This window comes from Coturnix japonica, chromosome 1 (genome assembly GCF_054131305.1).
Source record: "Coturnix japonica strain WE chromosome 1, WE-NBRP24, whole genome shotgun sequence".
Taxonomy (NCBI): Eukaryota; Metazoa; Chordata; class Aves; order Galliformes; family Phasianidae; genus Coturnix; species Coturnix japonica.
The window spans coordinates 158,356,184-158,382,177 of NC_140663.1; the positions used below are offsets into that span (position 1 = coordinate 158,356,184).

The 25,994-nt window shown below is 41.2% G+C and overlaps 1 protein-coding gene across 2 annotated transcripts in view; it reads left to right on the forward strand.

Moving 5' to 3' along the window:
- The window catches only part of STARD13 (StAR related lipid transfer domain containing 13), a 271,061-nt gene that overhangs the window by 14,655 nt on the left and 230,412 nt on the right, over window positions 1-25,994 (forward strand). The gene's annotated exons all lie outside the window — the stretch shown is intronic.

A 25,994-nucleotide genomic window follows, 5' to 3' on the forward strand; every position in this document is an offset into this window, starting at 1 on the left:
CTGCTTCCTATGCGGGTCACTGATTCTACCACGCTTAGAAAATTGTACTCCTTCCTTCCATCATTTTGCACCATTGACCTGACAGCTATTGCTGCCAGCAGAATTATTGACTATTGCCTAGAAACTGAAAGCTCATTACTTTATTCCATTTCAGAGCAAAATAAAACAGGTAATTGAAAACAACCGCCGTCATATATGGAAACAAGTTACCTTTGGTGGTACAGCAAGACCAAAAATGTACTAAACCAAAAACACAGAGGCATACTGTGGATTAGCTGCATCCTAACCTCACTGTGGGGCTTAGAGCTCATTCCTGGCCATGCCTAAGCAGTTAAGGCAGCATTTCCCTCCTTTTTAAACTGTCATTGAGCTGAGCAGTGTGACCAGAACTCTTCTCAGTATAAAAATGCCATTTGCAAAGCTTAGCCTAAAAGCTTTCTGCATAGAATAGGATCAGTCTTGTGATAACAGGAATTAAACATTGAACATGGCACTGAAAATTTTGCAAGCATTTTGAAGTGCTAAATTCTATATAAGAAAGAAAAATGAATCATAGAATAGATTCTATAATGCAAAGGAGGCTGAGGGGGGACCTTATTGCTCTCTTCCAGTACCTGAAAGGTGCTTACAGCAAGAGTGGGGTTGGTCATTTCTCACTGGTGACAAGTGACAGGATGAGGGGAAATGGCCTTAACATACACCAGGGTAAGTTTAGGTTGGATATCAGGAAAAACTTCTTTACAGAAAGGGTTGTTAAGCACTGGAATAGGCTGCCCAGGGAGGTGGTTTGAGTCACCATCCCTGGATGTGTTTAAAAACCATTTGGAAGTGGTGCTCAGGGATATGATTTAGTGGGGTTGTCAGAGTTTGGCTAGTATGCTTAGGTTGTGGTTGGACTCAGTGATCTTTAAGGTCTTTTCCAACCTGAGTAATTCAAAGATTCTATGATTCTATACAATGGCTGAACACACTGCTGTAGGGAAAAGGAGCTAGGAGAGGAGAAGAGGAAATACTATGGTCAGGAGCCTTGGGTACATAGCAGACTTGCAGGCATTATGCTGAGAATTCATCAGAAATACAAGAGTGATCAAAGTTGCTTTGAGTATGAGATGCAGAACAAGTAGGAATTACTTGTAGGAGGTCCCCGGATTTGTTATTCCCATTTCCCATTGAGAAATAAACAGTGCTGATGCAGCTCACTGTCTGTAAAGCAGCTTCACAAGGAAAGCTGGCAGAGCTGAGCTGCTTGTTGGCACACTCACTGCTTGAAATCTGGACACCCAGACTGCTGTGAGACTTCCTTCCTGGTCAAAGGCAGGGCTGGTTCCTCCTTTGGAAGCACACGGTAGATGGATGCAGCAGCAGTGGGAAGAGGTTTGGTGATAAAAATCAGTTTTGATGACTTTTGTGGAGACATACCCATAAACACTTTGGCTGGTGCAGTTCTTGTAGGCCATTAGCGTTTACCAAACAAGCCAGTGTTACACGTAAGCAAGCAAGGTCCTGCAGGCTGGTTCACAAGAATACTCAGTTAACTTCAGTGGCGCTGTTCAGAGGAGTAAATATTACGCCTGTGGAAATGTGATATTAAAGCCATAAAGGAAACAGTATTGGGCTCCTATGTGGACAAATTAAGTGCAGTGTCTGTTGCTGCTAGCTGACAAAATCACAGGTGTAGCAATATGGAAATGGAAATGCAGTTGTGTATAAAATTGTGTAATCAATAAAATCTGTATAAATTTTGCACACTCAAACACAAGCGACGACTGCTTGACACCTGCTTGAAACATTAGCATAATACTCGTGCCATATGGTTGGCGTTTTCTCATTCTTATATCTGTCACTCTTCATTCCTGTCGGCTGCTCATGAGAACTTGCCAGATTATATCTGCCCTGCTGCCAGACATTTCCAACAGCTGGTAACGGTACTGGTTAAATACTCTGTAATGTTTCAAAGTTTAGTGCTCCCATCTATGTGTTAGAAAGCTGGTTCTTGGAGCAGATGTTTAGCTTTGTTTTTACATTAACTTCAGTCTGCTTTTGTGTCCGCTGTGTGTTTTTATGCTCTGTCATGCTGCTGCCTTCTGTGAGATAAGTGAGCTCAACAGAGTTCTGACTTAGGCAGCGTCAAAACACTTAAGCTGGCATTGCAAACCCTGTGTAAAAACATGCTCTGCTCTCTGCTTTGATGCTAAAGATGGGATTGAAAGGTACAGAAACCTGTTTAGGCCAAGATCACAGTTTCCTTCATCACTGTGTGCCTCTGTGCAGCACTGAGTTATACATCTACTTGATACCCTTGAAGCCACTGAGCACCAGATTCAGAAATGGGCATGGGGAGACCTCACTACCACAGTGAGTCATCTGGAGAACTAAGTCACAGTGTGGACTAAGGGACAAGTACTGCATGGGCACGGTTTAGAGCTTTACCCCCTTCCATCTAGTGGGAGGACATGAGGCCTTTGCTGGCATCTTGGTTTGCAGCTGGAGAGCAGCCCCAAACTTATCTTCATCATGCAGGATGTAAGGCCATGGCTGAAGGGTTGGGAGATACATTTCTGACTCTCTAAATACTTTTTTAAAATGCTAAGGACTAAACAGGGAATTCCTCAATGCCTTCTGCATGGAAATCCGTGTGAACTTTGAATGTGCTGAAATCTGTCTACTTGGGTGATTTACATATTAAGATTTACAACGAACAAGGCACATGAAGACCAATTAGTTAAACAAACATCCAATTTCATAAACAATCTGATTTTGTGGTTAGTATATGCAGTTCCCTTGGGGCTATGAGTTTTAAAGGCTGACTTACACCTTCAGAAAAGAATCTTCTTTTCCTTTAGATCTTCTTTTCCTGAAGACAAGCAGTTATCTTTTGCTCTCACGGTTTCACTTCTAATGACATCACTAGCCAGCCACAACACTGACAGCTGAATTTTGAGCCCTCTGGCACTGAGATGGAGGGCACTTACTGAAAAGCTGCTGAAACACCTTTGTGTCACCCGCTGGATTTGTAGGGACAAAACTGGGGAGAAGAGAGTGCTGGGTTGAGAAGATGTCTGCATCTCCATAAGTTGCCAACTTCTAAACTATAAGTTTATACTCTATATAACTATATAATCTGTAGTTTAACCTAAACTATAGGTTTATACTCTTGGCATGCCATCAGCAACAGCAAACAATCCACCAGCTTTTGCCATGTAGGATACATAGGTGCTGGATATTCAGTGTCTTGTGCTTCTCCTTTTCCTCTTCTCCGCACATACACACCAAGGAAGAAGTGCATCAGAAGGCGTATATCAGAACATAGATTTTCAGGGTTTTTATTTTGCAAACATTCCTGCTCTTGTACAGCATCCCTGGAAATTATCCATCTTGAATAATGGATGGAATTAGATTAGAAACGAGACAAGATGCAATTACTCACTGAGGAAGAATTGGATAAACTGGTAAAATGGGGCCTGCAGCTGGGCCTGTCAGCATCTGGTTTGTGTGCACACAGAGGAGTCGCAGAGGATTTTATCCTAGGCATTAGCTGTAATAGGGTAAACATATTTTCTGTTTATTGTAATAGAGTCTTCTGCCAACATTAAAAATCATTACTGAGCCATCACAATCTATCACGTAACAGCTGGCATCACTTATTCTGGTAAGATGCTATTCATACGAAGTCCCTAAGTTGAAAAATCCATGATAAAACAAAAATAATCTTTATTCTCGATGAGGAAGAAAGAAACTACTTTAGGCTAAAGAACTGCACTAAGACGCTCATAATGCCTCTTCAGTGCCATGGGGTTCATCACAGGAGCAAATATCAGACCTTGAGTTTCTCAGTCCACTCAGAAGCATACAAGTAAATTGGGTGAGTTTTCATCTTGTGTTGATGGAGAATTTTTTACATAACGCTTGTGATAGGAAAGTTCTTTTCACATGGCATGGAAGAGGAAATGAAATAAGTTAAATATGAAGTATAACAGCTCTGATAATCCAAATTGGGAAGTGTATTCCATTGCTTCTCTTGTCATGAGTCTTTATTTGCCAGCTTTCTCCTTGACACGGTGAAGTTTTGAATTCCACAGCTGAGGAGGGAAAGTGGGAAAGTTCTGCTAATGAATGTTCAGGCTTGGTTTTATTTGATGTTATTTTTTGTAGAGTCCTTGAACTACTTTGATGTATTTTGTTTTGCACAGTAATTGGGACTAGAGATTCAGCACAGTGCCACACCCCTAAAACCTTAGAAGTTCATAATCAAATTATGATGTTCTACTGCAAAAAGAAGAATAAAAAGAGTGACAAAGTAGATGTTCCTGGAGGCAAAACATGTAGTACAGTGCACCTCATTACTTAGTAATGCAGCACACGTACATATGATTGTCATCCATCATTTTTACCATCACCCTGAAAATTATCATAGACAACTTATAGAGTCAAGTGGGTACCTGTCCTTCTAAGCATTAAGCCTCTCTCAGCCCAGGCCACTGCAAAACTATCTTTTGAAGCATCTCCTTTATATTCTTCAATTAATGAATGTGAATTTTTGATGGAAAATAATTTTAGTGCAAAGGTAGCCAGACAGTGCTTTTGACTCAGTACCAGCCAGTAGGTCAGGGATTTATTCATCTGTTTGTTTGTTTGTTTTGTCTCTTTTATGTCTCAGTATGAGACACATAGATCACTACAAAGATAACGCCTCCTATTTGTTTCCACAGAAGCTACAACAGATTCAATGAGTACAGTAATGCTGTTTGATAGAGTAAATTCTCAGCTGCAAAACATTGTTTTTCCAAGCATTAAACATGCACTTTTGACGGTGATGGACAAGAGATTGCATGCCATGTGTGAGCATGTATGAGATTCACCTGGCACGAACTTATATGGCAATATAACAACATTGCTACCATTGTTTTCAGTGTATTGAAGACAACATTCAGCTTCATATACAGTTCACCAGTTGTAATCCATCAATTAATGTGGATGAGCTGATTGGGAGATTCTTCATGCCATTGGGAGATTCAGCTGCCATCTGTTGGATGGCAACAATCTGGTGAAAAAGCTCAACCTCTACTGCCTTACCACCGACCTCTGACATCATGGGCTATAGTAATAAAATAGGAGGCATTACTTCTATAACAGCCGTTGCATGTTAATATGAAGTTTCCCAACTCAAGCCAAGTATATTCTCTGTACACATGCTTCAAGCATTTGAGTTGTCCCATTTACTTTCTCAGGCTAACAGGAATGTAGAATGATTACTGGGTCAGTGCTTCATTCTTAATAAGACTAACAAGGAAAGGTGGTTGTGGTTGAAATTTTAAAGTGCTTCCTCTAATTGTGCTACTTGTTCCATTGAAGGCACCATGGACGGACTCCATTGTCAGGGCAGGCCTAAGAGGCTGCCCCAGAGGTTGGATGTAGGATATCATGTTATGTTCAGGATGGGAAATGAACCATGTATACATCAAGATAATATACTTTCTAAAGGGGAGAACAGAGAAAGAATCAAAAAGTCTGAGTTTCTTTCTGATTTTATTCTTTCTCCCCCTGTTATGTTGCTCCAGCACTTCAGTGATTTCTGCTGACACAGATATTACCAGAAGTAGCAAAGACCTTTATGCACTGCAGAGGGGGCACTGAACCCTGCTCATTGCAATCAAACTTCTGTTATTGGGATTTGTTTTCAAAGGCTAGATTCAGAGAGGTTGAAAGGCTGAAACAGCTGTCTATACTGAGCATCATTTTTATAATGGATTTCATCAAAGACTTTGTAGAATTCTAAACCTTTAATTTCTCAGAAATCCTTGTCGGGGTGTTATACTTACCCAGCTTGACAACATCATTAGAAATCACATAAAAGAAAATCAGTCCAAGCAATCAATGTGACTCACTGTTCAAAAATATGTTTTTGTTTTGCCCGTACTTCTCTACAAAATATTTTGCTGAATGTTAGTGTAGAAAAATATGGTTCTCTATTTAAATTTCTTGAGTAACTTTTAAGGGTTTCACTTGGCTGACACTTCTTGGCCTTGCATTTATCTTGTGATTGTTTCACAAGAGACCCAGGGAACACCCACTGATAACAATGTCAAACATTCGATGTATTTGCTGAACGTTTCCACTCGCTTGATCATTAAGGCATGCTTTGGCTATGAGGTCACCCGAGTTGTGTAAGGGTAGAATTTATGGGGTGATTTGAAGTATAGGGGAGTCCTGACATGTTTTTGGCAAATGCTGTCAGATACCATGGACTGATGCCACTCAGAATTGTCGCTCTGGGATATAATCAGGTTCTAGCATGAACGTGTTGCATTAGAATTCAAATCCTCTGATTACAGAGAAGATGGGAAAAAGGTTATTTAAACAGCCCTTACTTGCAGTGTAGGAGTCTTTTAAAAGAACAAGTATTTTTGTCTGCTAAACGAGAGAACTTAAAGTTTTTTAACATGCACACACAAAAAATAGCACGTAGTTTTAGAAAATCAGAGGACAAAGCTTGAAGTAAATACAGCGTGTAATCATCATGCTGTCCTTCTGAATCATTTTTTGCTTTTCCCTTAAAAAGAGCAGCAAAGGATGGAGGTGAATCAGTGGAAGAAATACCAAACCACCAGCAGGATGGACTGAGCATAGGATACTGAAACATCTAAGCTCAATTCTGGTGCTGAATGATGACAAGAATTAAGTGCATGTTTTAATACTTTGTAAAGACATTAACTCCTTGACACTAGTCCTACTAAGTGGAATTTTTACCTAAATGTTTAACAAATCTTGCTGGTGGCTGGTTGTTGAGTACTGAACAGCAGTTTGGCATAAATTCTGGAAGGAAACACTCTACAGACATTGACATACACTGTATTTCTTCATCCTGTCTATAATACAAAGGATAGAGACAGAATGAAAAATGCAAAAGGAAGTAAAATAAAAGCTAGAGAAAACAGTAATTCTAGGAGTTTCAATATATACTTGTCAAATTAAATCTATACAAAACTAGCTGATCCACAGCGAGAGTCTTTTGCAAAGGAGGTGTGATTGATACAGAAAATATTAAGTTTAACATATATTTTAAAGAGATCGCTAGCAGAATATGCACTTGGGGATTTTAAAAGACAGCCCTGCTGCTGTTATGCAGCATCCACAGAGCTCCACAGTATCTAGAAATGTGCTGGGCCTACGAGTCCACCTCTTACCGTACAGCCCTGTGGATGATTCCTCACCCACTCCCCAGAAGATTTTGAGTATTGCTGTTTTAAAATAACTTTGTTTTATGGACTCATTTGCATAGGACACGTGGGCAAATACTGTGATCTACCTTTCCATCTCTATTTAATATTTAAAGCTTTTTGTTCCTATTGGGGTTAGGCCATCCTCTGATGCAGATAGGGCACTAACATTTTCTCACTCCTCAAGCAGACACTGCCCTCCAGATATCTCAAACAATTAGACATCAGAGAAATGAATGTATTAATGTAGTGAAGCTGACTTTATCAAGTGATGTAGATCATAAATGCCATTTATGACTTGTCACACAGCTATCATTAAGAGAGTCTTTAGAAGAACACAGAACATCACAGTCACTGTCATGGCGCTCGCTGCAGTCACTGAACAATCAAACATAGCAAGAGAATTTATTTTGCTTTCAGTATGAATTACACTTACAGCTTATTTATGTGATGTATTCTTGCATTTCAGGATCTCATGTAATTGCTTTGTGCTAACCCCAGAGGCGCTGACCCACAGTATTGTAACAGCTCGGTGGGACAGGATGGGTTCCAGCCCTGCTGCTGGGGAGCAGAGCCCCCAATTAAAGGTGTGAACAAATGGGGCTGCTGGTGCTTCAGCTCTGGTCTCCTTTTCCCATTTTGGAGAACAGTGTCTGGCAGGTCTGTCCATCTCCCCGCCCTGGCTCCAGGCAGGTTGGGAATCAAGCACCTGGGAGAGCTGCTTCTCCCTCTCTGCCTCCCCCAGGTCTCTGGGACAGGGACCGTGCTCTGTCCTCCATTGCAGCAGCATCTTATGCATGCTCTGGTATTTCCCTCTGGCTGCACACCAACTGGGCAAACTGAAATTACTCCACAGGCAGCCGTAGCTGAAATTGCTCTGCAGCCATAGTTACTGACACCAGCTGAGAGTCTGAAACACTCGATATTAAAATCCACAAAGGTAAAGGAAATCTAACACTAGACTTAAATTTGAATGGGCACTGCTTGAGTTGCTGCTAACATCTTTAAGTCATACTGTATTCAAACTATGAAATCTTGATCCTCTAATCTTTCCACGTGTTGACCTTCCACTGACTTTAACCTGCCCAGCCATATCCTTGAAGGGCAGCTTCCCCAATTTCTGCACCACGTGCAGCCCTACTGGACCTCTAAATCTTTCAAGAAGTTTGTAATTTGGTGCATTCCCTAAGGAAGAGTTGGAATGGGTCCAGGGAACAAGGCTAATTTAGTAGAAGGGGGAATACATCTTCTGAAGATATGGCTCCAAGACCTTAACATGTTGGGCCGTGAAAGAGGAGCAGGTGATGCAGAATTTAATTACAGTGCACAAGTACCTAAGGGGAAGAACACAGAGCTAGGTCTGAATCTATAGGAAAAAGGTAAAATATGAGGTCATGGACAGAAACTGAAGAATATTTCCCACAGCAGTAGGCTATTTTGTATGTGTAATGATGGAAACAAGGTAGTGGAAACTGGTAGTATATGTAGATGTAATAATCTATTCATTACTGTTGCAGAGTGATTACATTGCCCTACTGATGGTTCCTCCAAGTCACAAATTCCCTCGTGTCATTTGGTATTTCAGTCTCCTGTGCTGCTGAGAGGATATCTGGGTTGTTTTTTTACAGGTTAGCAATAGAGATAACATTTAAAGACTAACAGTAAGAGATATGTAACTATTTCTTTTCCACTGAATGCTTTGAAGACTTATATTAACAGTACTGTAGGTTTCACAAAACAGCGTGATTCCCTTTTGGTGGTGCTGGAGAAGAATGTAGCAAATACTGAACAATCCTGATGGACTTCTGGCAGGTAGAAAGTAAGAGACAGTTTTCTGTGACACCTGGAATAGTAACATGGCACTGGTGCAAATGGACAATGATGTTAACAATAACGTTTTATCAACTTTGCACCATTTATACGGATTTTTTAGAGAAGAGACTCTTTTACCCAGCTTGGATTGGTGTGTGGCAGAAGTTGTAGTTCAGATCTTGCAATAAATTTGAATATTTTAAAATATATTTTATTGCAGATTGGGACGGAAGCAAATTTATTCATTTTCTCTAAACGGGGATTCCTGGAAGATTTTATATTAAATTTCATTTTTTTTCTCTCTCTTTTTTAGTCTTTTATTTTCTGTTATTACAAACAATGCATTTTATTAATGGTGGTAAAACACTTTCCTAAATCAATTCCAAAACCAAAGTGGCTTGGGCTGAAAGGGACCTCAAAGGTCATCTAGTTCCAACCCCCTGCAGGGGCAGGGTTGCCAATCACTAAATCTGGCACCAGATCAGGCTGCCCAGGGCCCCATCCATCCTGAACTTGAACACTTCCAGGGTGCGGGCATCCACAGCTTCTGTGGGAAAATTATTAATCAATTTTAACAAAACTAAACAGCACGGCCATAAACATGCCAAGTCAAGGCTGTGTGAGTCTAAGCAGAAGACACACATCAGCAGTCTGTTGTTCTGTTTCAGCTAGTCATTCAGAGCAAAGCATCAGCTGCCTTTAATCCTCTGTTGCTGTTGTTGCTATTCAGCGTGCTGTTATCTCAAGAACTGTCTAAAATAACTACATTAAAAACCAGTAGAGGAGGAGAACCTCACCTCTCAACAAGAGAGTCCTAATAGAGGAAATTCTAGATTCAGTTACAAAAGCAAACAGTGTAGATCATTTCAATCAGGAAATGGGTTGACATTGTGCTAGCAGAAGTAGTTTGTTGAGAACTGATTTTTCCAAAACAAGCTGCCTCTCTCTGAAGAACATTTTTGAAGCATTCTTCTATTTTCTAAGGGTAAAAGTAGTAAAAAAAGAATTACTTCATGAAACACTGTAAAAATCAATCCAGAAGTGATGTGTTTGTAGTTACATATTACTTAGGATAAAGTGTATTTAAATTTAATACAAAATTTAGACGCCCACTCTTCAGCTGGTCCAGGTCCCTCTGGATGGCATCTCATCCCTCAGGAGTGTTGACCATACCCCCAGCTTGGTGTCACCAACAAACTTGCTGTAGGTGCACTCAACCCCACTGTCGATGTCTCTGATGAAGATATTAAAGAGTATCGGACCCAGCACCAATCCCTGGGGGACAGCACTCATCACCGATTTCCATACAGCCACTGAGCCATTGGCCACCACTCTCTGGATTTGACCCTGCAGACAGTTGTTCATCCTTTGAACAGTCCACCCATCAAATCTGTCTTCCCAATTTGGAGAGAAGGATGTTGTGGAGTGTCGTGTCATAGGCCTTACTGAAGTCCAGATATGTGGCATCGGTGGCTCTTCTCTTGTCCATTGATGCAGTTACACCATCACAGAAGACCACTAGGTTGGTCAAGCAGGATTTGTCTTTGTTGAAGCCATGCTAGTTCTTCCGTGTCCCCTCTCTGTCTTCCATGTGCCTTAGCATAGCTTCCAGGAGTATCTGCTCCATGGTCTTTCCCAGCACAGAGGTGAGACTGACAGGCTGGTAGTTCCTGGGGTAATCTTTTTTACCCTTCTTAAAACACTGAGTGTGATGTTGCCTTTTTTCCAGTCACCAGGAACTTCACCTGACCACCATGACTTTTCAGATATCATTGAGAGTGGCTTGGCGACTATGTCAGCTAATTCTGTCGGGACTCTGGCATGAATCTCATTGGAACCCACAAACTTGCAAATGGTTCAGGTTCCTCAGCTGGTCACAAACTTAATCTTCACTTACAGTGGAAGGGACACTTCCCCAGCCCCCTCCTTACCAACCACTTGTTTGAGGGCTGTGCGACAAGCAGTTATCAGAGAAAACCAAGGCAAAAAAGTCCTCGAGTACTTCAGCCTTCTCCTTGTCTGTTGTTACCAGCACTTGGATGAATAAGATATTTCCAAACTTCTCTAAATCAAACTTGTCTAAATTACGTGTAAAACCAGCCACTGAATAGTTATCTGTGTTGTGTGATGTGCAGAACTATTGGCTGTGAATTCCTTAGCAGGGACTCATTCCTGTCAATCTACTGCATTTTTCATGATAAAGAAGTGATGCTTTGTAGAGTGACTTGGACTAACCATAACGTAAACAGCATTTTCTTATATTGGCACAGCTCATTCTCTGAGGAATCAGAGATTTCATCACTTTACATTCCTGAGTTTTGAAGTATGACTTTCAGTGAGATACTATCCAGAAAAGCAAGAATTATGTTTGGAGAATTCTAGTGATGTTTTAAAATCCCAACCAACCTGGTATTAAATGCACTCTGGGACTTTTTTTAAAGTTATTGACACCGTGTCAAAAAAAAAAGAAAAAAAGAAAAAAAAAAAACAAAAACCTTGCCTTAGGCCACATTTTCTAACCCATAAACCACAGATGCAAGCGCAGATATGATGCTTTCAGTAGATTGACAGTACTAGTGGTTGAGATGATTCATACTATTCCTCCAGGCAGCATCCCAACTCTTCTCTGCCTCAGATTTGGTGTTCCCTTACCAGGAGGGAGAGCACTGTTAGAAAACAGTATTTTAGAGGTAAAGCAATTCTTGTAATAGCCCTACAGAACTGACAACTTGTTAGCTCCTTTTAATAGAGAAACTCCCCGTGCATGCCAGCTAAATCCCAAGTGCTGCTTGTGGATCATCTTGTGCACATCATCTGTGCATCACATCATCTTCATTTCTGAATCTTTGTTTTAAGATGACTTTTTACTTTTTTTCTATGTCCCACACTTCAGCTGTTGGCACCGAAATTCAGTGACTTCACAAGCTGTGGAGAAATATGCTTCTAGTATTTTACTGTCACCTTTTTTATTCCCTTTCTGGGGTTTCTTTCTTGTCCAGGCACAGCACCTTTTTACTCTGCTTACTTTGGCACAGATTAACTCAGCTTCTACAGATCCTCCTTTCTGACCCCCTGGCTTACCAACAGTGCCTATACATTGGCTTCCATCCTGGTTTAAGCTCAAAGATGGACCTGCTGGCCTGCCTGGTATGTAAACTCAGGCCTGGTTTACAAGAAGTCTTAAATTTAAATGGAAGCCCTAGAGGCAGCAGTGCGGCCTGCTGACAAAGTGTGGGAGCTTGGAGTGCTGTGTTCCCCTCCACACCTTCCTGTTCCCATCCCATGGACAGGACCCTCACTGTGACCTTGGCACCTCCAACTGAGAAGCAAGACCCTCTGTCAAGGGGAACATTTCTGAACTGATTTTCTGTTACTAGAATATATGGTTGATGGATTTTTTTAACCTTAAAGAGGTGGTGTTCTACTGGCAGCAGAAGAGGCTTTCCATCTCTTGCCTGCAGTACCTGCCTGGAAGTTGGAATATTTGCTTTCTAGATCATTAATCTGAAACACTGCTCCTGCTGCCAGCAAAATCCAGAAGCCAATAGGCTGCCATATAGTTCTGCTGTGACCCACTGAGTCTTCCTAAAGTGGGATGAGGAAGGCCCCCACTAGTAACCCTGGAGCCTGAGCTCAGCCATTTTCAGTCAGTGCCACCTAAGAGCAGTGACGCATCAATTCCCTCAAAATGGCATATGTCAAAAATACAAACCTTTACCCTAAATCTAAAGCATTTCCAGCTCTCTTGAAAATTACCCCCATTTCTGCCTATTTCCTCTGCTTGTACAAGACAATCTGCTCCTCGGGTTTTTTTCTCTAATCTTTATCCTCACTTTACATGTCAAGATAGGGACACAAAAGGCCTAATACCAGTGGTGCTGTTCATGTACAATAAGCTTACAAATGCTCGCTCCAGGCACTGCCAGTCAGCCAACTTGGCTTGATAGAAGGCAGAGCTGCCTGGGCTTGCCAGGAGGCAGAGCTGCTGCCTCACTGCCAGCACAGTGCCCTGAGAGTGCTCCTGAAGCCCATGGCCGGCCATGAGCTGTACAGCAGGGCAGCGTGTCCTTGTCTGCGAGGTATCAGTCACTACAGAGCATCTGTCAGAGAATGGGAGGCACCCAATGCACCAGCATGTTTGGCACAAGTGGGTCAAATGACCACACGGGGAATGGAAAGGGGAAGAAAAATGGGCCGGTAAGGGTTGTCAAAGCAAAGGTTTGGGGCAGAAGGAACTGAACAACTAGATTTTGTAGGGAACAACTTCAGAGAGAGCCAAATTAGTTCTTTTTTGTGTTTGTCATTCATTTTGACTGTGATCTTTCATACCCCTGTTGCAGACAGATACCCCTTGTGCCATAATAGCTTCACTCTTTTGGCCTTTAGTCTTCCCTTACAAACTGTTAGGAAGAGGCAGGGTGGGAATGTGTGGCCAAAATAATTGTGGTCATAAAGAAAAAAATATCAAGAGGTTGCAAAGGATGATAGAAAAAGGTACACAAATTCTGTGGCTCAGTGTCTTCTACCTGCCTGCTATTAAACAGAAGTCCTTGGTAAGTCGATAGATGTGTTACTGAATAATGGCTGCATTTGTTCTGTTCCCCTTCAAACAATCCTTTTAAGTCTCTTTCTTCTTCTCAAGATGTGAAGTTGCTTTGATAGCAGGAAGACAGTTGCAATTCCCACTTCTGCTGACTTTGTTACACACTGAACTGTGATGCCTTCAGCCCAGTAATGTTTGTAGATCTCAGCCCCTTCCTATAGTCAGTACATGTCTAACTGTAGTGTCTACAGTGCTGTAGCTTATAGAAAAACCCATTGGAAAAGATGGAAAGCTAATGCTTAGCAAGTATCAGAGGAAATGGCAGCATAAATTGAGCTGCAAAACCAGGTGTTTGTTCCACTGTAGCATTCTGTTTGAATTCATTCTGCAAGATCAATATTTTAAGATGTGCTGAATTTCCAGAGGCAATGTTTTCAATCTGAAAGATTTTTAGCCTTGGTGAGTGCACCAGGAACACCAGGGAAGATGCTCAGGAGCCAAAGAAAGGCTGGTTTTCAAAGCAGTACATTGGAACATGTGTTGTTCTTTTAACTCCAAAGATCAGTTTCACAGTACACCTAATATTCTATATTCACATATTCTATGATTCTATGATCTTTTGGGAGAGGAAAAACATTGAATGCATTTAGTTCAGCCCGGGCCACTGTTCCTGGTTAAATGTGGAAGTACATAATATTTAGAAATACATATAGTCAAACTAGTTTTTATAGAGTAAGAGGCACTTAAGTAAGAAGCCTGAAGAATACAAGTGGTCCATCATTTTGAAAGACACTTTAAAGGCACTGGGACAGTGATGTTCCCCATTCCTCTGTCCCAACTATGTATTTAGAATAAATTGGTCCTCAGTAAAACTGTACTTTGTCATTTTATACTGAAAACATAAAAGCCCTTTCAAGGTAAATCCTGGAAACATGTAGGCCAGCGTTTCATCTTGCTCGCATTAGTGGAGGTCCCCAGCTGAAAGAGTTATTCTGGACAACCAAAATGCTGACACTGTCTTCAGCCTCAGGGCTGGTTAGCACAGACCAACAGCAGACAGCGTAGTTCTCCTTTATTTTTCCTTTATATAGAAAAATGGAGTAGTGAGGGGGCTGTGTGGCAGTAAGCACGTATGCTCACTGGCACTCCTTTCTGCTCTGAGAAGAAACTCAACCATATCTCAGGCAGAAGCTTGTAAAAAGTCTCCTGCCTGTCTGTACCCTCACTGCTATGGTGTTTGTTTAGGATACTTTCAAATATCTCAGGAATTATTTATGTAAGCCAACATTTCTTAACTGAAGGTCATCTAAGACAAGAATTCTCTAAAAACGCGATGTTGTCAGGTAGGTACCATATTAATATGACAGGAAGACTCAACCTTTCGCACAATTACACAAGTATCTCATACAGAAGCATGCTAAAACAACACAGATCAGTTATCAGAGTGCACTGTCTAAAGTCAGCATTTTGTGTTTTGCCACTACCTTTGGTATATTGACACCCCTTTGGTTGTCTTCTACAAGTGTGGGGTGAAGCAAGAAACCCCAGCCTACAGCACCGTAGGCTCATGTAAGCAAGATTACATAATAATATGTATTTTCAGTGAAAATAAGATGGTGTGCATGGAGCTCTCAGTCTGCTTCTTATCAATCTTTGCCTGCAATGGGAACTCCTAGAAATATAAAATCATTACAGCCCTCCCAATGAGTTGAAAGGATGATGGAAGCAGTGCATTGCAGCAAGGACATGCCAAGTACAACCTAAGCTCACTAATAAGCGGAGCTCTTCTGTGAGTATTTGCATGTGCTCCAATATGCCATTAGTGTATGTGATTTTAGGTTTTCAGAACATAAAAATAATAGGTTAAAATGAGATATAAAAAGGCGAATAAACATGTTGTTCTGAATATAAGCAATTTAAGGGAGGTGTTATAATTATCTGTGCATCTCTACACAATCTGTACCTGACCTAATTTTCATCTGCTGGAAAAACAGCAATTTTAAATACCTACAAATCTTTGTTTGCCCATTTCTTGTTTATCATCAGCTTATTTCTTGTTTATCATCAGCATATCTTCTGAGTTCAGAGCACAATGATTCCAGGCCTGGCTGAAGCCCTGAGGATACAAGTTCTTGAAAAATGGCATGGCTGATTTGCCACTCTCCTCATTTCCTTTGCTTATTTTCCTATACAGAGCTCTATTCTTCCTGAGAAAAGCCTAACAGTAGTTCCATTTTCCTCAGGCATTTGGGTATCATCAGGTCAAGCAGGGTTTGACTAATGCAGCACAGCCTTGGGCCTGACAACACACTTAGAATCACAGCACTGCCCCATTTTCACATGACTTGTAGTGATGAAAGGTTAACAAGAACAATCCCATGTTCCCTGTCCATCAAATACCCAACCAGTGTTCATCTGCTGAAGTTTAAAGATGGTGGTAGCAGTACTGAGGGCTCTCTAGCTAGAGGAGCTCATGATGGTGGATAGTGTTGGTGACATCCCAAAGTCAATGCTGCTGTTCTTGGCTTGGGTTGTTTCCGGTTTATGCCTTGATAGAGGTGTACCAGGAAGCCCGTATTTCACAGAACTGTTGATGAAAATATCTCAAACTTTGGCCTCAAGCTGTATGGAGTATTTCCTAGTGATAGAAAGAGGAGGACTTCAAGACTGAAGGCATTTGTTCTACCAGGTGCTTACCAGAAAGGTAATGAAATTTTCATATAATTATATGGATATATATAATTACCTGGGGTTTTTTTTGCTTTTTAACTAAAAATTGCCAATGCAATGATTACTCCTCACTGTTAAAAAGATTCAATATCCAGCGTGAAAAATACATGCCAGCATTTTAATCTGATCTGATTTACAGTCAGTGAGTTTTATACCCATGAAGGACTGGTTTGCTGACAGACCTTTACAGTGCTGTAATAGTCTGTCTATGTAAGTACATGTAATATGCCCAAATGAATACACTGGTGTTTTTAATGAATAAAGACTGAAACTAAATTTCTGGCACTTCTAAGGCTCAGTCAAAGCAACAGGTCCTTTTCATGTCTCAAGGGAAAAACCTTAATAATTTTGCTTCTCTCTGATATCTGAATTAATGACTGTCATCTGCAGTACTCTGAAGAAAAGAAAATCTCCCTCCTGTTAACACAACACACTTTGTACTTGTAAAAGAGAGGATGAAAGAGACCATTTATCTCAGAGTTTAATATATTTGAATGGGGCTTCAGAAGTCATTGCCTACTGAGAGGCGGATGTTGACCTTTTGGCTGAATGCTTGTACACTGTGCAGAAATAACCTGGAAATAATCATTCTGCTTGTTTTAAAGGGCTCTGCAACCAAGTTTCTATCAATACTGTGCTTCCAGGGAAACTGGGTTATTCAAGTTCTGGATGAGCTTCATCCTGCCAGGCAATGGGTAACCCCCATTGATTCAGATTTCTGTATCTCTTTTGTATTTGTTTATTGCAAGTTGGAAATAAATCGTTCATTTCTTTCCAGAAAGTAAAATAATAATACAGTTTAAAAAGAAATAAGAGATGTCCTGCACCTTTTTGGATATAAATTGAGATTTTCTGATATTTTTCTTCATTCCAATTTTCTTTGCATTTGCATTTCTTGTATGTGCCATGTAAAGATCTCTAGGCTAACTTTTTGATATTGCAAGGTGTATTACAGACATGTATCTCAGCTCCACTGCTTACATAGAATCATCAAATCATTACTTACTTCTGAGGCCTAGGCTAAGAAGCAAAGAGCTGGTTTAGATATTTCCGTACTGCATTCCATGACACCATTTGGAAAGTTTAGTTGTTTGAGTTTCTCAACAGAACAGAGCTGTTGGTTGACAAAATGTCTACAAGGACCCCCTCTATGGGGAAAATATCATCTGACACCATAAATCTGATGTAGCCAGCAAAACAAGAAAGTAAGCAGAGGTCTGGAATTTAAGAGCTGAAACTGGTAAACAGTTGAGTGTAACTAATTGATCTCAAGATCTCAAAAAGGAGAAGAAGAAATAACTAAAGAGCAGAAAGTAAACAGGGAACTTGTTCAAAATAGCAATTCAGGCCTCAAATATGCACGTTGGCTTCAGATGCACTTCCTTCTGTACATAAATAAGAATTTGGATACCTCTAAAGCAGCTGTCGCTAAAGTATTGCTGAGTGCTTTGACTCCTGGTTGTAAAAAAAATATACAACACATAGACTTACTCAAAAGATGAATAGTTCAAAAGAACTGTGAGAACTCAGTATTTATTAAAACAAAACAAAAATGGCACGGTGAAGCAAGAGATATAAAGGTTGAAAATACTTCAGTATTCATCTGAACACTTCATGTATTTCATTTGAAGCTCTAAAAAACTGAGTAGATTAATCACAAGATGTGACCAGTCCCCAACATTAAATGGATTTCTTTATTTTCAGATTCATATTGGGCCATTCATCAAAAACATGTTTTTAAGGAAAGTGTTTTTTACCAGAAAAAATATTGCTTAACCAAAACTGTGGGCTGTGTAGGTTGCCTGTTGACCATACTGCGCATAAGGACAGGGGTCGCAAGGGGCTTCTCCAAAATAACATCAGCTCCCTCTGAAATAACTTAATTTAATCGCAGCTGACACGGTCCTTTATCACAGCCACTTCTATCTCATGGATCTTGCAGATCTCAAGAGGAGGAGTCTGCCCTCTGGCACAACCCTTCTAGTAATGGCCGTTTGTTGTGGGATCACCACTTCTTTAGCATTCATTACAGACACTGATTAGAGATGGTGATAAAGACATCGTTGGAGTCCAAAGCCAATACTGGAATGTTAAAATAAAGCATGGATAAAGTAGCATTTTAAACGAGTACATCTATTTACTGCTGATATTTTCATACAAATTATTTTGTGGTATTAACTTCAAAAGGTGTAGCGGGAGCTTTAATTTGCTACAGTTCTGGTCTAATAGGTATGGAGACACCATAAGGTTCTGCAGTACTGAACTCAGAGGTGTTCAGACAAACCTTTGTACTCGTAATAACAAGAGCTGGTGTGAGCTTACACAATTTAAAACTAATTGCTCAGCCCATGTCCTCATTACCATACTGATGCAGTTCATAAATCAAAGCCCTGCCTATTCACACTGTTTACCAGCCTTGGATTAAGCAGTGTGTTTCAACTGACAAATGCAGCACGCTGCCAAAAGGCTGCAGAAACTTTAAAAGACTGATAGCAGCATAAACCTGGGGAGCTGCAGCACCTCAGACTGATATAACATACACGGCACTAAAAAACTCGCTCCTGTTTGTTTTCTGAGTGTGCTCTGATTTCGCCTTAAAAATTTCCATAATAATATACTGCAGTATCAATGCAGATCCTTACACAGAAGAGGGCTGCTGGCAGTTCTGATAAATATGGCAAGAGAAGCAAGAGTTAAGGCACGGAAAGGGATGCAGATTCTGCTGCAAGGGAAGCTTGAAGCAAAAGTAGGGCTCTGGAGAGTTATTAAGCTGTAGGGGGAAGCCAATAGATTCTGGGAAAATCAAGGGCTGAGAGGGTTGGTTTGGAAAAGATCATTGGCTTATCCCTATTAAGGAGGACCTAGTGCATTGGGGAGGGAAGAGTGGACATCTGCAATGAAATGCGGCTCCTTTTTACACAGAACTACTAGGAAGAGTTCAGCTCATAAAAGTAAGTGCTGATGGTATCTGTTAAAATCTCCACCTCTCCAGTTGTTTGTATAAATTCAATCACAACAGTTAGTAAATCAATTACCTAACCTGCGGAGTGAGAAGTGGATGTCTTCAGTGTTCCCTCTTTCATCAGTGTAAAAGGAAATGTAGAGATGTTAATATGACCCTTAATCTCTCCGCTTTAATGTAGATATCTTCCAGCACGAGAAAACTGTTTCTTTCAGCCTCCTTCCTCTGATGCAAAATGAAGATTAATTTCCAGTCTACTGAGCATCCCTTGAACACATATAATGGAATTCACTTTACAGGCTGCAGAAACAGTGCTAGAATTTAAGCTGAAAGGAGCAGCAGCTCAGACCTATGTGACTTCTCTTGCAGAAATGCTGTTTCCTGATTTCGGTTTGGACTCCTTACTTAGATGAAGAACTAGGACTTTACCAGTGTCAAGAACCTCAGCCTGAAGGGAGACAGCTATTTCTTTTTTCCCCATGTAGTTTATTCAGTATTGCTTTTAAAGTATTTATTATGTGTTGGTTCATTTTTGGGGCCTCTGCTTATGACCAGTGTCTCTGTATGACTGGCTGCCTTTCCTGTCTTACATTGATTCCACTGGTCATATAAAAACAAACTCATAGTGTTCCAAGGCAGTATACTAAGAAAGTCTGTTTATTATTTAACATAGATTACAGATAAATGCATGTGCACACACGTACCTTTCACCCCTTCTTTCCCATGAGCATTGGGATTTTCAGCAACTTCACAGAAGGTTTCATTTCTCAAGTAGTTCAGATTGTAATCTTAAATACCTTGAAATTGCCTCCTAAAAGCATGTAGTCAAACAACCTTAGGCCAACATGCCATCAGGAGCTTGATGCTGTGTTTAATAGGTGCAAGACAAAATACCTGAGGCAGTATAGTGAATAAAGAAGTAATAATTTGAATGCAACACTAAAAGAAGTTGACTGGCTGACGGAAGGACAGATTTTACTTGGGATACTTCATGTGTACAGGAATCGCAGAATCACAGAATGGCCCAGGTTGGAAGGGACCTCAAGGATCATGAATCTCCAGCTCCCCTGCTGGGCAGAGCTGCCAACCTCCCCATTTACTAGACCACGTTGCCCAGGGCCCCATCCAGCCTGGACTAGAACACCTCCAGGGATGGGGCATCCACAGCCTTACTGGGCAGCCTGTGCCAGCACCTCACCACTCTCACAGTAAAGACAAAACTCCCCCTAACATCCAACCTAAATCTTCCCTCCTTCAACTTAAAACCATTTCCCCTTGTCCTGCTGTTATCTACCCTTTCAAAGAGTTGACTTTCCTCCTGCTTATAGGCTCCCTTCAGGTACTGAACGGCTGCAATGAGGTCACTCCACAGCCTTCTCTTCTCCAGGCTGAACAAACCCAACTCCCTCAGCCTGTCCTCATAGGGGAGGTGCTCCAGCCCCTTGATCATCTTCATGGCCCTCCTCTGGACCCTTTCCAACAGCTCCATGTCTTTCTTGTACTGAGGGCTCCACACCTGGACACAGTACAACAGATGGGGCCTCACAAGAGCCGAGTAGAGAGGGACAGTCAACTCCCTGACTCTGCTGACCACCCCTCTCCTGATGGAGCTCAGGATCCCATTTGCTTTCCAAGCTGCAAGAGCGCACTGCTGGCTCACGTCAAGTTTCTCATCAATCAGGACCCCCGGGTCTTTCTCTGCAGGGCTACTTTATTTCAAGAAGATGCAATTAGGTATGCAACAGGCATGAGATCTTTCTGAGGCCACCTTAGTCCTTCACTTCACTGATGCTTATGCATGAATTCTGCTTAGGATGGTAACCACTCTGTAAAGGATGGACACAACAGAATGAATTGCAAAGGCCCTCATTATGTAAACTAGCTAAAACTCAGCATTTCCCATCCTTTTAAGCTTTAGAAATGCAATGAGTTGTGTTGCAGAGGCATTTGATCACCGGAATTGCAATTAAGCCACTGCTCCACATGGTGTTAAGGTGGCCATGGCAGTGCTATTGAGAACACTGATGATTCTAAGGTCCAGCTGGTAGAAGAGCATCAGTGAGGATGGTGGTTGGAATGCAGCACAGCTGTAACAAACAGGAGTGTAAGCCCAGCTACATTAGCAGAGTGTCTCTTTTTCATTGTCCTTTATTGAATTTGAGAGGATATTTTGCTTTCTCTAGCAGTGAAAAATGAGCTTCTGTCACAGTGGAGGTGGGACCAGCAAGGAGGGGGTTGGTGGTGCAGCTGTCTGTGGACTGTAAGCAATTCTAAGCTGAACTATAAAGTAATTCCTGTAAAATGGCTGCCTTGATCTGTGCCTTCATTTGCTGCACAATTCATTCATAAATATTCCAAATTCTTTGCTGACTAAAATACTGCTTAATTCCCATGAAAGCAATTGGGTGCATCTAAGGGCCGTCTCCCTCATTCATGCAGTGAGTCAGCAGGGATAGAGAATAGGCTGAAACTCCGCCTGTGGATACTTCAAGGTGAAAGATGTAATCTGCTGCTACTGGCAGGCAGGAGCCATTACACAAACAGAACGGTGCTGCAGCTTTTGCATTTTTGCTGTTTGCTCTAATCAAAGCAGCATAGAAAAAGAAATAAACATTATAGTATAGCTCAGCAGTCTTGTAAGCCCATATTTCCAATGGCAATTCATCCCTTCCTTTTGCTGCCTAGGTTTGCAAGTATCTGATTTATACTCACACCATGAAATTTGTGCATCCAGAAGCCTACATTACATGTCTCCCTTGCAGCACATGAGACACTCTGTCCACAAGGCGTGATCCTACTAAAATATATAGAAGGGAAGACTTGTGAAGTCTTGGCAGCAGATGTAGGTCTTGAAACAGGCAAACAATAAGAATTTGCCAAGCAACGTGGAAAGCTAATTTTGGTCTTCCTTCCTATTGCGTGGAAGCGCTACATCAAAAGGCATTTCACAGCCTCCCTTTTCAAAGCCTTACAGCCTCCAGAGCAGTGTGTGCGCTGGGAACCCGACTCCAGGTGCTCCAGGTGATAAAGCAAAGCACAGCGCTCAGGTCCGGCTCAGTATGAAGAATGAGGTCACGCTGTATTTTTAGAAGCACCTTGTGTTGCTGCGTTGCTGTGTTGCTCTTACTCTCCTTTTAGTTTTTGTCCCTTCTCCTTTATTTTTTTTCTCTCTCTTTTACTGTGAATAATTTGGCTGGTGCTTGCAAGAGGCTGTTTTAGCCCCAGGGATTCTCACACATACTTCTGTTGACAGAGCTCTTGTGCAGCAAGCAAGCTGAAATGCCTTTTGTTAAGGATCTGCTCATTTCTTTTTCTGTTCTGCCCCAATGCTTGGAGGATCTCTTGGCTACTGAGTTCCTGTTGTTACGCTCATGGAAATTAACTGAATTGAAAAATATGAGGTTACCTTGCAAAACAGGTAAAATTATCAACAGGAAAAGAAAATCCTGCTCTCCTAATCTGCTGTTAGTCTGTACGTTTTACATTCTCTTGGCTTTCTTGTTTAATTTTTTTTATGGAAAGATTGTTTAAGTCGATGGGAAATATTAAACAAAGTCACTGTGAAAGGCAAACAAATGCATTAGGGGCTGAGGGGTAAAATCTGTTTTGGGTGAGTGCTCTTCCATTCTAGCCCAGACCAGGGCTTGATTTGCTGGTTTACTGTGTCAGTTCATGTTTAAATAGACTTGTAAAAAGTAAGAAATTGCCACACATTCACATGCTGCGCAATGCCAAAATGCATATTGAAATGCAATTTCAGCAGATATTGAAATGCACTAATTTAATCAGCCTTTGCAGGTTAGTTTAGGTGACTTGTTGTTACAGTAACCCTATGAAATAAAGCATAGTTATTTCCCCAGAAAGCAATTCTCCTTGTAGTAACTCAAGAAAATATAAATGAGTAACATTCTCCTATTTCATGGTTAAGCCTAACATGTGCTTTATGTATTAAGTTTGTGCAGAACTTGGTGGTTTAATCCACATTGTGGTTGTCTAAGCAAAGGAAATCCAAGCCAATGGAGGGTGATACACAGAAATTTAGTACAGATATCTCTGCTTTTACCAGTCACTTTCCTTCCACATCACCGCACTATCTGTATCTCAGATCTGTATTAATCCATTGCTGACTTGTAAGAACCTTTCCTTAGAAAACAAAATTCCACTTGAGTGTCAAATGCATTTAGAAAGCTGAAGTTGGTTATCACACACAGGTACAGATTTCACATTTTACCTTAAAAAAATCCCATCTTGCTTTTTAGGTTGTTTTGGAGTCATTTTTAGCGGGGCAGCTTGCTGTGATAGTCCCTGCATTGCTCTTCCTACTTAGAGAAAGCACATATACGCCCAAGAGGTGTTTGTTACTCAGCATCTGATCCTACCAGCAGTAGGTCACTGCTGGTACAGCTAATGCTAAAGTATATACTGAGAATCCCATTGCTTATGAAATAACTTCCCTACTCATAAAGACCTTTTCTGAAAGATGGCTATTTTTCAGAACTTTTAAGTGCATACATTCATAATTGTGGTGGTAATTATACTATTTAGCGGGTCTGTGTTATGGGCCTTTTACGACATGTACAGATTCAGTTCTGAATGCACAAACCTCTCTAAGTTACACATTTTGGTACGGGCAAGATTTCCAACCCACATTTCTGCCAAGAATGTTCAGTTTTCAGGAGCTTTAGATGTCTATGTGTAACTTCTTATAAAATGAAGACTTCGATATTTCATAGAAGGGTGCTTTTTTTTGCCCATCTCTGCTAGATCAAGTGAAGAGAGATGTTCCACAGGATGCGTGGGTGAACTCACACTCTTTTTACCACTTCCTCTTCATAGATTTCTTGCCACACTTGCACAAAACCCGTCTGCTCCTGCATGCTTTCTCTGTCCCAGTCTCACAGCGAGAAAAGGACGAATAAAAAAGGAGTTCAAGGGAATAAGCAAATCCTGATAAAAGGAAAATCTTTTATGTGCCTTTTGTAATTAAACTGTAGACTCAGCAGCTTCACACCACATCCTCGAAAGCTGGAAATCACGTGAGAGAAAGAATTTTGTGAAATGTGAAAAGAAGCTGGGGGGGTTATTTTGGATGCTGGATTATTTGGAGGTAACAGCAAGTACAGGGTTTTTTTGGTTGGGATTTTAATTCATGTTTTGGAGTTTAAAGTATCGTAAAGTAGTAGAAATCAAAAAGCAGTCAAAGCTCTTTTGATGCCTTCTGGGATGTCTTCTTGAATAGCAGCATCTCCTTTCTTGTTCCTGGCTCTGCAAGGTGGGAATGTGGGTGCTAGCTGTATGCCTTCCAGCAGGATAGAGCATGCCGGAGGGCTGAAGAGCAGCAGTAATGGTTTAGATAATCATCAGTAGTCACCTACATGGCAGAAGTCTTTCTCATGGTGCCTAAAATAGCATATGAAAGGTTAGTTACCCCAGTCATTCCCTACAAAGGACATGTCTACTTTTTCAATGGCATTGTACTCAGTTCATGTAATACTAGGGAGAAAGAATCAAGGGCGTTCAGTGCTTCTGAAAGTGAAGTCACTTCTTTTTAGATGGCCTTCTTGAAACTACTGAGAAAATGAGCCCTCCAATGCAGTTTCGCCATTTACATGTAGACTCTGCAAACTGCTATTATTGTGTAAAAAAAAGAGAGATTCTTCTTGGCGATATTTAGATTGGATATAAGAAAGCAGCTTTTTACAGTAAGAATGGTGAGGCACTGGCACAGGTTGCCCAGGGAGGTGGTGGATGCCCTGTCCCTGGAGACACTCAAGGTCAGGCTGTATGGGAGGCTCTGTGTACCTGATGGAGCTGTAGGTGTCCCTACTCATTGCAGGGTATTTGGCCCAGATGACGTTTAACGGTCCTTTCTTCTTGCCTTTATCTGCCCATCTAAAAATTGAGTCAGTTGTCTAAGCATTCTGTCTATCCCTTCTTTATAGTTTGGAAAAGAGGGTCATGCTAGGAGGAAGACCTCCCATGCTAAAATAGGCATTTACTTTCAGGAAGCATTTTCCTCCCTCTACTGACTCCAGCAAAAGGCCAGTCAGCTAACAATAACATCTGACTTTTCATAGCTAACAGTAACTGAGAGGAATGCTTTCTAAATCATTCATACCAGCATACTTGCACCTTTTAAAGCCAAAGAGCAAATGGCAGTGGTAACACGTAACAAATCCAAAATTTCTATATACACACAATGTTATTTCTGTTACCTAAAGTACGCCTGTAAAACTGAAATATGAAGTAACCAGCAATAAGATTCTCCTCGCTAGTACACCTTACTTAGCTTATGGCACATGCAGGGATAAGCATGTCACTTGCCAGCATCTTGCTCTGCTTGCTTCCCGCTCTGACAGTCACAGAGCTGCCTTCTGACAAGTCATCCCAGCAGTGACAGGCTCGCCACACACGTAAAAGGCGTAAGCTTTTCTTCTTGTTTTGAAAAGCTTCTGTTCTGCTTTGCTGTCTCACAGATGGAGTACTGAAACAATCCTTAAAATAAATACTAACAATATTCAATCTGTCACCAAAAAAGTACATTACATATATGAGTGAATGTAAGCTATGTGAGTATGCAAGATGGGCTCCTCGGCTGCTCCTCTTACCGTGTGTTGGAGACCCAAGCACGAGGTGTGAGTCCAGAAGTTAAGACTGATTTAAACCAGACATGGCCAACTTTGTTACAGAACTGAAGCTCTGTATTTCTAGCTTTCTCTTTTTGCTGAGC